The sequence below is a fragment of the Panthera pardus genome, unplaced genomic scaffold, assembly GCF_024362965.1.
Source record: "Panthera pardus isolate Hobbes unplaced genomic scaffold, ASM2436296v1 HiC_scaffold_2, whole genome shotgun sequence".
In the NCBI taxonomy this organism is placed as follows: Eukaryota; Metazoa; Chordata; class Mammalia; order Carnivora; family Felidae; genus Panthera; species Panthera pardus.
In genome coordinates, this window is record NW_026526765.1 from 117,501,456 (window position 1) to 117,518,764 (window position 17,309).

At 43.6% G+C, this 17,309-nt stretch overlaps 1 pseudogene; it reads right to left on the minus strand.

Moving 5' to 3' along the window:
• Positions 1 to 10,270: 10,270 nt before the first annotated feature.
• The window catches only part of LOC109246301 (interferon regulatory factor 3-like), a 35,969-nt pseudogene continuing 28,930 nt past the window's right edge, over positions 10,271 to 17,309 (minus strand).

Genomic DNA, 17,309 nt, shown 5'->3' on the forward strand with positions numbered 1-17,309 from the left:
GCAATTTCTGACTTCACTCTGCTGACTGATCCTTCCTTCATGTAACTGAGTTGATTTCTGGGAAAAGATTGCAGGGGACAAAATATAAGCCAGCCCCCAAGGCTAAGTATTTACAGTTTATATTTTCACTTTTCTCATTGTCTCTCTTATCCAAGAAGTTGAAACACAGCCGGGGTGATTGTGTTTATTTTAAACCTTTATAAGGATTTGCTGAAAAGGTCAAACATATTAATGGCAGCTATAACAAAGATAAGCCAGTCACCTAAAAAGTACTGCTCCTTAAAAACCAGAGTCAGTACTTGAATGTGTGGATGTGAGACGGACTTCAGTGGTCTTTTTGCTCAATCTCTTTAAATAAATTTTTTTTAAAAAATCGCGTTATGGTAGTACATACACCTCTTTGAAAAATCAATGCACAGAAAGGCTTTGAAAAAGGAAAAGCAATGGTTCCAGACTCTCTCCCTGCCAGTGCCTATTGGGATCTTTTCGCAGCACCACATAATACTTATATTTTTGTTTCTTGATTTACCAATAATAAAGTCACAGAGGTATTCAATAAAGTACATAATAATAATAATAATAATAATAATAATAATACTGAACACCACAGTAGCCCTTATCTTCACTAAGCACTGTTCTACCTTTACCTGTATTAACTCATTTAATCCTTTTAGCAACCTGGTAATTCACTATACTCTTCTTTACCCTCATTTGCAAAAGAGGAAACTGAGACACAGAGAGGTTAAATAACTCATTCCAGGAGTCACAGCTAGCAAGAGACAGGTGTTCTGTGCTTTTTACTACCATGTCATATGGTGATACAGCTTTAAGGGGAGGAGAGATGGTTGAAGGGAGCTAAACCTCATCTGAGATGGCAGGAAGTCAAAAGATAATGACCCAAACTGACCAATCAACTGCTTTTGCAGGTGAGACAGCTATGCCCACAGAGATCAAGAGATTCCTTGAAGTTGCCCAGTAAGTTAGGTAGAGCTGAGAGAAGAAACTGGTGTTTGTTTTTTTTTAAGACTATATCTTCTCTCTCAACTTAAGGATGACAGTTCTTTACTATGCGGAAAGCACTTAGCCACAACTCCATGGGAAAATCTTAAGAGGGGACCAAGAGGCCTGAGAACGGATGGCGAAGGATTACATGTTTTACAAAGTTCTTCCATGTTATTTCTGAAAAAGCAAAGACGCATGGAGCTCAAAACAGGAGGGGGCTTTAGGATGGAGCAAAGTCACATGTCTTCTGAGCACAGACACCAGATTTGAGTACGTGTCAATTTCAGAGACCATTTTCGAGTCTTTTTTCATCTCTCTTTTATGAAGGTTTTTTGGGCTTCAGTGACATCAAATCCCATTCTGTTGCCTGTCTCCTTCAATAATTTCCACTTTTATAGGTTCTGTGCTCATCAGGAAGCCCCTTGTAGTCTGACACCCTTGTTCCTTGCTCTTTTTCCCACTTGGTAAAGCTGGGCCCTCTGCTCTGTGAGCTGCCCCACAGTGGCCTCACCCTCTAGAAAGGTCTGCTCCAGTGCCAGAACTCCTGCTGCAGGTGTGGGCAACATTTTCCCTCCTTCCCTCTCTTGTTCTTAAACACTCCACCTCCCTTAGATGTCCGTACCTGCACCTACAAGCACATGTACACACATACTTGCATAAACATACATATAATCTTAACAGTAACTTTTATGAAGCACTTGCTGTATGCCATGGACCAGCGCTAAGCCTTCAAACAGATTGCTCATTAAATCCTCCCAACCACCCAATGAGATAGGTGCTGTAACTTTGCCAAGATTGCAGAGCTTACGATCTGAACTCAGGTTGGCCCAATCCCAGGGCCTATAAAGTTATGTGCATGCCGCAAGTATACTGGTACATCTTTACTGTTTAAATCCATACACATCAATACATATGTCCAGACTGTACGTATCAGCTGATCTCAGATCCACCCTAAGCCAAAATGATATAACCTGTCCAGTCTCATGGCTCCTCTATGCGACTACATAGTCAGTGGTCTCAAGTAACTTCAAACCCTCCCAGCCCTGACAAAACTCAAAAACCCAGTTCCATTCCAGGAAGGCGGGATAGATCCAGTAGGCTGTTCTGCGTTAGCTTATCTGGCAGTTGATGATTCAGCAGAATAGCAACGTGATGGGAGAATGTCAGGCACTAGTGAAGGACAGACAAAGTTTACACTGAGCAGGAGTGGTCGTTTAGCACCTCTCAAATCAAACCCTGTAGGTGGTCCCCTAAACCACCCATGGGGTTATCTCGGTAGAAACTTTAGAAGCTTTTGAAGAAAGGGGAGACTTTTAAATGGGGATTTCATCCTGGCTTACCCAAATACTACCTTGGCGTCAAATCAGATGAACAAGTAGTTCCCCAAAATAAACAGAAAGGTGAATGATGCCTGCCTTCCCAGACTCCAGGCTCAGGCCACCACCTCCACTGCTCCCATCCCATCAACACTCCTTTTTATATTTATACTGTTACATAATGCGTACAGGCTGTACTTTTAAAATACCTGTGTGATATGTTTAGGAGTTTTCTTGCTGCTTATATTTACAAGTATATGTCCATTTATGTGAAAAAAAAAAAAAAAAAAAAAAAAGAAAGCAAGCCAATCTGATCATACTGCTACCCTGTTCACAACCTTTTAGTAGGTTCCCACTGACTTTAGGTAATACCCAAATCCCTTTTCTGGTGTAATCTGGCTCCTGCCTACCTCTCCTGCCTCAACTTACCCCACATCTCTCCTTCACTCACACACACCAGTCCCACTGGCTTTCTCTCTTTACTGAGGAGTTCAAGTTTTTCTGCCATGAGGTATTTGTTGTGCTCTTCTTTCTCTGTGATTCAGTTTCTAGTTACACTCTTCCTCTCTTCCTACTTACTCTCCCCCACCCTTTGCTTTTTTACCCCCTCCTCTGCAAGTTTTAGCTTAAATGCCACTTCCTCAGGGAAGCCTTCCTTGATTCTCATGACTAGAGAGTTTATCATCCTGTACTTGTCCTTCATAGCAGTTATCACAATCGTAATTTGGTAATTATGCTTTAATGATTTAATGCCTGATTCCCCAAACAGACAAGCTCCAAGAAAGCAAGGCACTTATGTGTCTTGTCACTGCTCTTTCCCTCAAACCTAACACAGTGACTGGCACGTGGTTGTTTAATAAATGTTTTTGAATGGTTTATTAATGAATGAATGGTATTCTCAAAAAAAAAAAAAAAACGTGTCTGGACAGATGTACAACAAACTGGTTTTTGTGTTTGTTTGTTTGTCTGACTAGGCTCCACGCCCAGTGTGGGGCTCAGAGTCACAACCAGGAGTCACGTGCTCTACTGACTGAGCCAGCCAAGTGCCCGCACCAAACTGTTGATAATTGTTTTACCTTGGACACCTCTGGGGAGCCACTTGGAATATTGTTAGGCTCATCTCTTAGTCTAAGAAATTTTTCAGATTCGGGTATATGCTACCTGGAAGTGTCTTTGCTCAGGACCCTGCCATACATCTCTTGCCTCCTGCCCTGCTGCTTCCCTGATGCTGCTCTATGGGATACCCTCAGGAGCTTGCTATACACCCACATATGCATGATCCAGAAGTGTGGACCACCCTTGAATAATGGGGAATCTATGGATAAACACCTTCCCCTTTCATCTTTTGGAGCACGTAGTTCTGAGATTTCATAACGCTCTTCATAAGGTGCTGTGGGACGAGTACCATGCATCCACTGAATGGCTAATGCAGTAATGTACCCCTGTGCTGTCTCTTCCTCATTCTCTGTATCACTCCACCATCCCTAACCCTTGCTCTCAAATAAATTGCCCTCAAACAAGCAACCCTTTGTTTCAGGCTAAGATAGTTTCTTTCCAATTTAAAATTAGGTCACAAAAGAAGTATGCCTTTTTTTTGTCAGATTTACTTATTTATTGGAATTATAATTTTAGAGTTGTGTTATTTTCATTTGGCTGGCTCTTAACTCTTTGGTGGTCTCAGGCTCTTTGCCCTAAAGTTAATCATTTGTAAAGCAATCCATAAACCCACCAAAGGGGTTCAAGCAGTTAGAAATATAAAGCATTGTAACAGAAGGGGTCAGGAGGACTTTCTTGACTTACTGGACTCTCTATGGCAGAGGCCAAGTTTTGTACTTCTTCGCCATCTTTCCTCAGTACCTAGTATAAATGTGGAAATGTTTTCAATATTTAAACGAAACTTCATTTTAATGTTCCTCTGATGCTAGGTTTGCCTCTGTGAAACCTTTGGAAGTATCCAAGGAGAGGAATTATTGGAGGAAAATGGGAAGCTTTCCAGTAGTGGAAAAATGGAGGAAAACAGAATGGCAGGGGTTGAATGCCTATTAGATATTCTTTCCTTCTTTGAAAGATGCAGGCCCCAAATGAAGTTGATTGTGAAATTTCCTCCCCAATCAGGAGGATGTCAGTAGGTGAGCAGTGTACTTCAGGGTATTGGTATGCAATCACTAGACCCACAGTCAAATGAGCCAAACTCCTAGCAAAGAGAACTCCAACCGACATTTTATAGAGATGACTTAAGGTCCTTAAGTTTAACGAGAAACCAGCAGTCAAGAGTATGGCTTTAAAGTCTAATAGACCTGCTTTGAATCTCAGCTCTGCCAGTTACTAGATGGAACACTTGGTCAAATTACTCCATTCCTCTGTTCCTTGAATTCCTTATGTATAAAATGAGGTTACTAATAGAGCCTGTCTCATTGGGTTGTTCTGAGGAGTCAGTGAAATGATGCATACAATAAATGCTTAATAGATGTAGGATTCTTCTTATCTTCTTTTTTTTGCAGGCAGATCCTATAAGAAAACCAAAAATCAGATGGTTCTCCTCTAATCCAAACTAAGCCCAAAGAAAATATGCCAGAACATGTGGTTGGTCAGTTCTTTACCGACCAAGATGCTCTAACCCCGTATATCCCTAACTTCAGTCATTTGCATCCTATTCTTTATGCTGTTTACCATAGACACACACTGAGGCTTTCTCTTTGACATAATCAGAAGAGTGAAGGAGAAATTAGTAACTTCCTTATTGTGTGATTTTGTGTTAACCATTTTCTGTTGGGGTAACCCAGGCTTTGGGATACTCTCTTCTAGTGTATTCTAAACAAATCACAAGCACTGTGAAGAACCAAAAGAAGGGCAGAGCCCTACCCATTTTATGCACCATAAATCATAGTTCACCATTTGCACACCCGGGGAGGGATTCTTACTTAGAGTTCTTCATCTTCATTTTTAATAGAAGACATTAATCTACTTTTTAATTTTTTAAATGTTAGTTTTGAGAGAGGGGGAAAGAGAGAGAAAAAGAGTGGGGGGGAAGGGAGAGGAGAGAGGATCTGAAGTGGGTTCTGCACTAACAGCAGAGAGCCCAATGTGGGGCTTGAATCCACGAACCTTGAGATCATGGCCTGAGCTGAAATCAAGAGTTGGATGCTTAGCCAACTGCGCCACCCAGGTACCCTGAAGACAGTAATCTAATAAACACGGTTGTATTTCTTCCTCTAAATGATTAGAAGGGAATCCTAAAGGCAATTGTGCAAGAAGGGAAAGTAGGAAAGTAAGTAAGAATGCATCTTACCATTCTGTTAATATTAAAATTCAGCTGGTCAGGAGCGCCTGGGTGGCTCAGTCGGTTGAGCGTCCGACTTCAGCTCAGGTCACGATCTCATGGTTTGTGGGTTTGAGCCCCAAGTCGGGCTCTGTGCTGACAGCTCAGAGCCTGGATCCTGCTTCAGATTCTGTGTCTCCCTCTCTCTGCCCACCCCCCACCCCCCAACTCACACTCTGTCTCTCTCTCCTTCAAAAGTAAATAAACATTAAAAAAATTAAAAAAAAATTCAGCTGGTCAAATCCAAGTAAAGTCTGTAGTAACTTATTGTATTGTGCCAATGTCAATTTCCTAGTTTTCATACTGTATTATATATAAGATATTACCACTTTATATATAGAAGCTGGTTAAAGGATGTAAGGGACTTCTCTGTACCATTTTTGCAACTTCTTGTGTTCATAATTATTTCAAAATAAAAAGTTAAACAAAAAAAGAAAAAAGGAAACAAGTAAAAAAGATATACTCAAAACCTTGTAAATATGTCCCTACCCTTTGACCCTAAAATAGTACTTCTAGAAATATATACTAATGTAAATAAATTTATACCCCAGTATGTTCCTCATATAATCACTTTTAATAGTGAAATGTTAAAAACATTCTTAATGTTCAACAGGGGAGTGTGTAAACAGTATATATATATACATATGTGTGTGTGTATACTATCAAATATACATATACTATCAAATATATATATATTTGATATATACTATCAAAAATGATAGTGGAGATGTATATTTATTTTAAAGTTAATTTATTTATTTTGAGAGAGACAGAGAGATGCAAGCAGGGGAGGGGCAGAGAGAGAGAGGGGAACAGAGGATATGAAGCAGGTTCCACACTGACAGCAGAGAGCCCAACGTGGGCTTGAAGTCACGAACTGTGGGATCATGACCTGGGCCAAAGTTAGACCCTTAACTGACTGAGCCACCCAGGCACCCCTGGGGAGATGTATATTTAATGACATAAAGGACATTCATAATGAACTAAATACAGAAATTTATAAGCTGTATGAGCCTAACTTATTTAAGAATGATACATAAATATATAATATTGAGACTAGAGGAATGTATGCAAAACCATCAGCAACAATTATTTCTGGCTTCTAGACTTATTGATTTAAATTTTTTCCATTTTGTTCATGTGTTTTTCTAATTTTTCTACAATGAGCATATGTTACTGGTGTAAAATTTTCAAAGATAATTAAAATGGCTGAAATCACTTCAGCTTTACTAAAACATTTACAACAGGGAGAATTAAATCCGGTAACACTAATACCCTATGCATTACCATTGATAACACAGCCATTAAAAAGAAAAATAAATTACAAAGCTCCGAAACTGCTGTATGTAGATGCTAAGCCATAACAGATACTGTGCCTTACAAAGGGAAAGGGCTATGATCACTTCACTCCTAACCGGTCTTCCTCCTCTTCCTTTACTGTTTCCTTTCTGATGAAATCAGTAAATGTTTTGATTCAAAACCATGAGCAGGATGCAACCTTAATTCTTATTAAACTCGGGGCAAGTCTGTGCAAAAGCTGACAGTTTGCCTAGGCTATTGGGTAACCACAATCTTACACTTTTGATCACAGGTGGGAAAGTTGCAAAACCGAGTAATCCCCTAAATACCCTGATTAGTCCTAGATGTCTCTCTTCATAGATGGGGTCTGCTATGATAACAAATACATGAAAATAAAATGTCTTTTTTTTTTAAGAATTAGAATAATTTTCCTATAACTGACTATAAATATTTGTCAAATCATTTAGACATTTCTTGAGCCCTGTAATGGTGTTAATTATATATTAATTATATAATATTATGTTATTTACTCACTTGGCCTTATAAATTGTATCTCTCTTCCACATAATCTCTGTTCCATAGTGCTGGAACCATCTCTGTATTGTTCATTTGTGCCTGAGTCTCTCAGTGCTTAATAAATATTTGCTGAGTGATGAGGACGACTCATTTGTGTTTGGAATTCTTAGTGCATTCCTAGGGAGAAAGCCTGGGAATGCTTTGGAAACCCACCTCCAGTATTAACAATTCTGTGACCCTGGGTATTAAACAGCTTAAGCCTCATCCATAAAAGTGCTCTCAGTAATAAGTACTTCTCAGGCTTGCGGTAAGGAATACACTTCCTAACATGTATTGGTACCACTTAGAAAAGTGTCTGGTGCGTAAAAGTTGCTTGAACAATACTAGTTGACGATATCTGAATTCCTCTTTTTGTCCTGTGATTTACCTTTTTTCTGTGATTGCTTCTAACTTAATATGGTGGTTAAGAGCAGAAACTCTGGAGTCAGAAGGTCTGTGTCATCTTATTAAATAACAGTGTGACCTATAGCAAGTTGATTAAACACTCTGCACTTGGTTTTCTCATCTGTAAAACGGGGATGATAATAATAGCACTTACTCCATAGGATTATTGTGAGCATGTAGTGAGAAAATGCTCATAAAATGCTTCAAAGAGTGTGACAGAGAGTAAGTGCTCAGTAAAGGTCAGCTATTATTCTCTTACCAGGCCTCTTATTATCTGTCGTTTTGCATCTAAAGTATAGTTTCAAACTGAGCCCAACTCCTGGTTTCTTTTCCTGAAGGAGTTATTCATTCCGATTTAGCCATGACATGAATGTCAACTCAGAGTAGCTGCCTAGAGGCTTATAAGGTTTGGGGCACTGCAGCACCCTGCAGAACTTTCAGAGGGGGTGGGGCTGGCTATTATGCTGGAATAAATAATAACAATTAACATTATTTTGTGCCAGATTCTGTGCGAAGAACTATAACCCTATTATTACTCCCATCTTCACAGATGAGGAAACAGAAGCATAGAGACAGCATTGCCCTCGACACTGCTTGGGGAAGTCAGGCTTGATGCCCAGGCAGTCTGCACTTCTAACCTTCAAGACATCCCATGTGCTGCATTTATCGTAAAAAAAGAGGCTATTTTAATCAATACTGTATTGCAATTTTGACTGCAGATTTTTATCTTTACTTCCATTCAGAAGAACCCAAACCTTGGAAATATAAGCAGCCTGCACACAGTAACATCAGGTTAATCTACTAGAAACAGAAAGGGAAATAAGCCTGAAATACAAACAGAAAAAATATCAGAGGGTACTTCCTATTTTTTATTTATTTATTTATTTATTTATTTATTTATTTATTTATTTTAATGTTTATTTTTGAGAGAGAAAGAGAGGGAAGGAGACAGCGTGTGAGTGAGTGGGACAGGGGCGAAGAGAGAGAGAGAGAGACACAGAATCTGAAGTAGGTTCCAGGCTCTGAGCTGTCAGCAGAGTCCAACGCGGGGCTCTAATTCACAGACCGCGAGATCATGACCTGAGCCGAAGTCTGAACGCTCAATGAACTGAGCCACACAGGTGCACCTGGGGGGGGGGGGTACTTCCTTTTTAGATACAATAATAAGAAATGCCAAAAAAACTAAATCAAAACTGGTCAAATATACTGATTTATTATTTTACCCAAATATATTTGGATAAAATGTTGATTTTTAATAACAAATGAAAAATCTCATAAATATAACTAGAGTTGTTAGCTCATTTTGTTTTTCAGGCCCCAATTTATGACAGAATTAATTTGTCAGCCAGAATCCTAATATATATTTGTCCTGTGAGGTCTAGTTCTCCATTCACAGTATTATCTTTGTAGTCGTTAGCCAGGGGTAGAGTAGGAGTATACGGGTATGGGTGTTGAAGAAGAGGGCTCCAATGGTGGACACTTCATCTCTCGAAGCCACTTTTGAACCTCAACCACTCCTTATTCCTTGCTTTGGGCTAAAAAAGTCTTAGATTCTAAACCAACTTCAGCATATTGGCATTATCTATTGAAATTTTATACGTGCGTCCCTTTGACTCAGTAATTTCCCATTTAGAAGCTGATTCAAGAGAAATGCCCACAAGATATGCAGAGTTACAAGCAAGGGCATTTATTGTTACACTGTTTGTAACTGAAGACAAACGGAGCTGACCCAAATATCCAGCAGGAAGAGACTGTGCATGTACCATAAAGTAGTCATAACAGAGGAACAAATAGGTAGAGTTGTATATATTGACATGCATATAATGGAAAAGAAGACGGTAGGCGGTGCTCATATTATTCACAATATTATAGAAGGGCTTCGTAAGGAGAGACATTGATGATTGCAAACTCAGATGCATAAGGGGGCCAGACTGGTTTTATAAACGGGTCAGGTGGGGACTGTGACAACCTTGAGAGCACACTCTATGTGAAACCAACTGACACCACTCAGCCTCAGCTATTCTTTGCTAATGGGTTGACAGAACTTGGATTCTCCCAGAAAATCTATAAATCATGGTCCTGTTCATGCTACTTTGTGATAGTCTATTTACCTCTCTTCCACCTTGAAAGCTCCACGAAACTATTTCAGTTACATGAACCTCCTGATTTTTATTTTGTGGCAACCATTAGAAATATTAAAAAACATATATTCTAAGTGGTCATCTGCAAACTAGATGTGTCTTGCAGGCTCACTGCCCATCAACCTCTAAAATACTCTTACCAATGGCCCTCTCTGGGGAACCATGTTTTGGGCCATTATCAGAGTGGGGTCTTTCACTGTACCATCTGTACATTGCTTTATATTTGAGGGTGTTTGGGTTTCTTTGTTTAACCATGGCAAGAACCAGTTTATTGGTCCAGGGGAGAGGCAAAGGATGTATACAATGAAGACTGAGGGCTCAGGCCTCCCCAGTGACCTAGAAATTCATTCCTCTACCAGGTCCTGAAGGCAGGCCTTGTATCAGTGGAGGAGAGGGAGAGTGGGTGGCTGTTGGAAATATGGGGTCCACAGTGTTCTCCAGTAAGGAGGCACCCCCTAATAGGTCCACGTCTAACAGGGCCCTGAGTCACATGGGAACAACCGTGAGCATCACAAGCCTCTTGATCCACACCTGGTCCTGGGGCCATGACTTCCCCGTGAAGAAACAGAGCGTGTAACTTGGGGAGTGTCCACTTCCTTGGATGAAGACAATCGGATCTGCCAGGAAAGGGCCGTGGTCAAACATGCTTCCTTACTTGTTCCTAGTGACCTCACCATTGGCCTGTGACCACTATCAGGAAGGAGCTTCTCGCTCACAGCCCAGCTGATCTGGCTGGCAATGCCCCAGCCTCTGTGGCAATGCCCCAGCCTCTGTGGCCAGAGCTGCTGGCTTGCCCTCCACAGAACCAGCTTCTCCTCCCAACCCACCCTGCCCTCAGGGAGCCCAGCACAAGCCTCACCTGGCAGGTCATGGCCCCATCAAGGGCACCCCAGGTCTGGCAGTCTTATTAGCTGCCCATGCCATGTCCTATCCCCTGCTTCTGACCCCACCAACCAAGGGCTCCTAGGGCAGAAGGCAGTCGGTGGAAGACATGGGGGCCAGGGGAGAAGGCGGTAAAAGGTGGAACTTTCACTCTGAGCAGCTGCAGCAGCGACACGAAGGGGGAGACTTTGAAGTGTAGAGGGCCCATCACCTTGGCCCCGGCCCCTCCTGGCACTCACCTTCCTCGGGCTCCAACAGCCTCCTCAGTGGGTTTTCAGTGGGTTCCGAGTTTGAGCAAACAGCAGAGATGCCCAAGTTGGGGCTCAGCAAGAACTGAGGGTGGTGCTCAGGGGCCACAGGTAGACCCGAAGGCCCTGCATCTGGGAATGGGGCCAAGACCATGCCACTCAGAAACTCTTCCAGAATGTTCTGCGGGGTAGCACAGGTACTGCTCTGCCCTTGTTGTCTGGAGAGGTATCTGGTTCAGGAAAGTCCCCAACTCCTGAGGTGACAAACTTGAAGAACTGGCCCGCAGGTCGTGGGGGTCCTCACTAGGTCCTCGGCTGAAGACTGCGCTCTCTTCCGGGGGAGGGCGGACCGGAAACTCCTTTTCGGGGCGAAGGGTCAGCGTGCAGGCTCTGCGTGTCTCGTCTGGGTGGGGGCCTGGAAGAGGCGAAGTTCGCCAGCCCAGGGTCCTGCAGCCAGCGGGGCGCCCAGGAGGTGCGGATGTGGATGCTCCTGGGCCCGGCCCGCCAGCGCCCCTCCCCCCTCCCCGGCCGCGACTCAGCCAGGTAGGATCCTCGGCCTTCCCCACGTGGGGGTGGGCGTGGGGGGCGGGGGGGGGGGGGCTGGCCCACCCGGGTCTCTGGACTCCCGGCACCTCTCCGAGTCGTGGGTGTGCACCCCCTTACCCGCAGCAGAGCTCTAGCGCGGTGGGGCTTTCTTGTCTATCTATTGCTTGTATAATAATCTACACGTGTATAATAAAAAAATACGAATGCTGAGAGCACATTTACACTGGCCTATACTAACAAGGTCTGAACCAAAGGGAGTTTCCACATTAGTTCAGACTAAAAGCAGTTCCAGGAATTTGACCTAGCTTTGGTTGTGTTACCGACCTCAAGAGTCTTGAATTGGGGGTGGGGGGCGACCTGGATGGCTCGGTGGGTTGAGCGTTGGAGTTTGGCTGGGGTTAGGATCGCCCGGTTGGTGAGTTCCAGCCCTGCATCTGCTTGCTGCTGTCAGCGCACAGCCTGCTTTGGATCTTCTGTCCCCCTCCCTTGTGCCCCTTCCCCTGCATGCATTCTCTCTCAAAAGTAAACATTTGGAAAAGAAAAAAAAAGGGGGGTGCGTCTGGGTGGCTCAGTCCGTTAAGCGTCTGATTTTGGTTCAGGTCATGATCTGACGGTTAGTGAGTTCGAGCCCCACATTGGGTCCCATGCTGACATTTCAGAGCCTGGAGCAGATTGGGATCCTGTGTCCCCCTCTCTTTCTGCCCCCCCCCCCCACTTACCCATTCTAGCTGTCTCTCTGGCTCTCAAAAATAAACATTTAAAATTTTTTTAAAAAAAGAAAAAAAAAGAATCTTGATTTGGTGGATACCCCTGGGCTCATCTAGATACATCTAGATAATGATAATGGAATTATTTAGATAATATTTTGGACTAGGGTTTCTGTGGTCTTGAGATACTTCTGACTTTGTTGGACTATATGAGTTTCTGGGGATGAAAGTAGCATCTTAAGGATATACTGAGAGGACAATCACATCTCTCATTTCCAAGATGTATCCTGAGCTTGTGGGAAAATGAATAAGGGATCATCATTCATTAATTTACTCATTCACTCGTTCATTCCACAAAGATGCTTTGGGTGTTTACCATGTACCTGTTTGGCTTTGGGCCACAGATAACTTCATGGAGCTTGCGTCGTTGAAAGTGTTACCAAAGTAAATAGATGATCACAAAATAGGGTGAAAAGTAGTGTCGTGAGGGCCAGCACACCGTGTCGTGAAGAGACCCCACTGGAAATCCCTAAAAAGGTGGCACCTGGGCTGAATTTTGGGGGAAGAGCCGGAGTTGGAGTCAGCCTGGTAAAGAAGAGGAGGTGGGGATTCCAGGTGGAGAGACCCACAGGTGTGAAGGCGTGAGGGCAGGAGAGGACTTGGGATCTCCTGGGAACAGCCTGTATTCTGTATAGCCAGAGCACGAAGTCTGGGGCAGGGCAGGCTTCAGGACTGCAGGGTGGCTCGCCATCTGATCACAAGTGCTTACGAAGTAGTCTGGGGTGCCTGGGCTCTATCCTAAAAGCAGCCCAGAGCCAAAGACAGATTTTAGGCTAGGAAGATTTGGGAACTGTTTTATATATTTATGTCAACACATATTTTCGCCCAGAGTTTTCACTTTATGTTTCCTCGATTTTATGAACCAAAGGGGAAAATACTGTGTATTTAAGCAAGACAGAGAAGTAACTTGTTTTTAAAACAAACAAACACACCTCTGGGGCACCTGACTGGTGCAGTTGGGAGAGCATTCGATTCTTGATCTCCGGGTCATGAGTTGAGCCCCACGTTGGATGTAGAGATTACTTAAGAATAAACTTAAAAAAAAAAAAAAAGCTCTGCAAACTGATGGCTGAGAAATTGTAGCTTCTAAGTTTTACACCTTCCTGTGCTCTTGGATTTTAGAGACATTTCATGACATGGCATACACAGCCCACAAGTTAATTAAGCCATCGGCTTAGAAGGTTGTTGGTAGATTCCAAGCCAGTTTCGAGGGTGTGTATGTATTCTCTATGGGGAGCTGGTTAAAGGCATCCATAACATTATGATAATCCTCACTGAATATTGCTAGCGTTCCAACTGGTATTTCATGTCATTCCTGGCGTCCTTACCCACTAAGGGCCTTGCTTCCCTGGAAAGGTAGGTGAATACTCAATTAATAGGAAGAGCATAAACATGTTCACTTTGGTGAGAACTTGACTTCCCTGTCTCTCAAGGTGAAAGGGAAAAGTCTGTGGTTTTTGAGAGGAGGGAGGGAAGGGAGGAGCAGACTGGGGTGACTGATGATGCTATGAAAGCCACACAATTGCTGTCAAGGTGGTTTTTCACCCCTGGAGCAGGGTGATCTCATTTGCTGCTGCATATGCATTCATCCTTGGTTTTCTGGTCTTTTGGCCATGAGGACATGTGTATCTGCTGAATGTGTGAGTGTGTTCCAGGGAGGCTGTGACGATTTTAGAGGCAGACTAAGCAGGATTCAGATTCTTTGCAACTTGCTTAAGCTGTGAGAGCCTGGCACGGTTGCTCTCCCTCCCTGATCTGATTGCAGCATGCTTACATGGCATGGACTTTTGTGAGAATTAAGTGAAATGAGATATGTATGTGTAGCGACTGGCACATAACTGATGTTCCATAGATGTTAATTTCTTTTGCAACCCTGGACTGAAGCTGCCTTTAATTGGTTTCCAGGGGACTAGCCATTTGTCTCCTTTACTCTCTGTCACGCTTCCTTTTCACGGGTAGGGAGACACATTTAGGGTACTCGGAGGGACCTGCCTTCCAGTCCTCGTTACTACTCACTTTGGATAGGTGACTCCGTACTTTTGTGACTTAAGATTCCTCCTCCTTCTCTTCCTTCTTCGTCTTCTTTTCTTCTTTGAGAGAGAGAGAGGGCACAAGTGAGCGAGGGGCAGAAAGAGAAAGAGAGGGGGAGAATCCCATGAAGCACAGATAGAGATTGGGGGGGGGCAGAGAGAATGAAGTGGGGCTCATCTGGGGCTAGTGTTTTACCCAAAGTGCGGTGAGATGTAGATTCCTTCCCTATAAAATAGGAACAGTAATGCTCGATGTTTCTTTACCTTTCTACAGTCATTGTGAGGATTCCGTAAAGTAAGGCAGGGTTCTCAGACTTCAGAAGGCACCAGAATCATTCATTTAAAGCTTGTTAAAACAGATTGCTAGACTCCCTCCTCAGGGGTTCTGATTCAGTAAGTCTGGGGTGGGGCCTGAAAATTTGCATTTCTAACCAATTCCCAGGCAGTGCTGATGCAATAGTCCCAGGCCACACTTGGAGAACAGTGCCTGGCACACATTGAACCCAGATGGATGTGAGCGACTGTCACCCATTGTCTTTTGGGGCAGGGGTGATACTATAGACACCACAACATGGCTATAATTCTAAGTTTAGGGTCTTTATTTTGACTATGTGAAATAATTGTTTAATTTAGTGTGTTTAGGGGGTTAGAATTTACAAGTCATTTCTGTCTAAGGTATCCATGTGACTCAGACACAGGAATGAAGGGCCCAGACTGACCAGGTCCCATTGGCAGTTTTATCAGTCTGGTCCCCTTGAGGCATGCCTGGGCTCAAAAGACAAATTCCTGGAATATTCTCCTATTGCTTTCTACCAGGTGTTGAGGACATGTTTCGGGGGAACTGGGGAAAATGACAGGAGACTTCCACACGCCCGAGTCTCCTTTGGTCTTGTATGAAAAGTCTCATTATCCTCAGGGTTTTTAAGTCTGTGAAGGAAGGATCTTCCCACTGAGGAAATCATAGGCCCCGACTCTTTTATTTTAGAAGGTGGATGGCAAAGATTAGGGGCATGGTGACACCCCTGCCACTTAATGAGCAGTCTGAGTTACAGATCTAAAATTAACAGCTTCTCCTCCTCCCTCCCTCCCACCCACCCAATACTTAAACTCTCCTTTGTCATTGCTTCTCAGAGCCCTCAGAGTTGCAAGAAATGCTGACTGGATCCCCAAACCTTTAAAAATGGCCAGGCATGGGGCTCAGTGTTGCATTAGGGTTAACATTCTAGGTCCTAGGGGCTGATAGATGGGGCCCATCTCCTCATTTTGTGGCTTGGAGTCTGATCTCAGCAAGTGACCTTCTGAACTCCATTTTCTTATCTGAATTGAGGACAGTAACAGCACTCATTTCAAAGAGTTCTTGGGAGGGACAATTAGATAAGAATGTGAGGACTCAGGAGTGACAGCTATTGTTACTGTGGGGGGATTTTTAAGAGTTTGGGCACTGACTCCTGCATGCCGTCCCTGAGCTGTCACTTTTACAGAGTTATCCAGTAGTATTCATTTGGTTTGTGGGCCTACCTAGACTCTCAACTTTTCTTCATTTGTTTATATAGCTTTGGGCCACAGGAGAAGGGAGAAAACCCTTCGCATGAGGCCTGGGGAAAGACATGGGGACACGGACGGTGGCAGGTTCTGTGAGGATCCCAACCCTGCCTGACCCTGAGAACTTCTTCTCAGTCCCTGTGAAGAAGGGTTAGAGCCATGAGCTGAAGGATCTCTTCTCACCTGGTGATGTGGGACACTCAGCGGCTCCAAGGCCAAGCAGACAGAATGCAGAGCTGGGGAAAGGGGTGCATTGAGAACCTAAGGGAACCCAAGTCTCTTAGCAGTCCCAGGAGGCTGAATCCTCGGTGGCACAGCCGGGTGTTCATAGCAGCCACGGCGTTCATGGGAGAACAAGGTAATTCCTATAGAAACCCGTAGGTGGGTAGGACGTAGGAATGAATATGAGGGGGTTGTTCGGGGTTCTCCCTCTAGATGGGGAGAAATCCATAATGGGGGTGGGAGGGACTGCAATTATACGGGTGTGCATAGGTGAGGTGAGGGACGTTTGGGTGATGTGGCTGAAGCATGCTGCAGAGAGCTGGGCACATGGTGAGCACCCACGAACCAGTCATTATTACTAGCCGTTCCCTGACACCCTGCTCTCTCCTTGTGCCCACAGGGCAGGGCAGTCTGAGCTGTGAGTATTGGAGGATGTGAGAGCCCTTATCCCCTCACGGACCTCTTTGAAGGATGCAGAGTGGGATGTTAACCCTATTTCAAGTTGGTTTTCTCCACCAGAAGCATGAAATATCTACTTTTGAGAGGAAAGAGTAACTTTTCCTTAGTTGATAGGAAGTAATGATGGTCCTGGATGGCTTTGAGGAATAATAGATTTGAGTCAGAAGACCTGGGTTCAAGTCCTAGCTCTGTTATCTTTGAAATGTGAGGCCACAGGCTAATTCTTTAACGTCCTCATTTGTAAAATGGGACAAAACTTCCTGTCCTGCCAACAGATAATCAATGTAACAATGTTTTGTAAATGGTCACGTTCTGATAAGGCAGTTAAGGAAAGTGGTTTTGGTGTGGCTGATGATGTCTTCTAGGGCTACTGGCCTTCAATGAGGGGATGATCTCTTATTCTGAAATGAAGACTAATGAGGGAGTTCGGGCATGGAACCAAATGCGGGATGTAGACATATTTTGGGATATTCTTGGGTATTCACTACCTACTCCTAAGGCTGGTTCACAGGACATGAGCCTAATAGTCTTACCAGAATGTGTCACTGGGCCAAACCTGAAGACGTGACAGGTTCC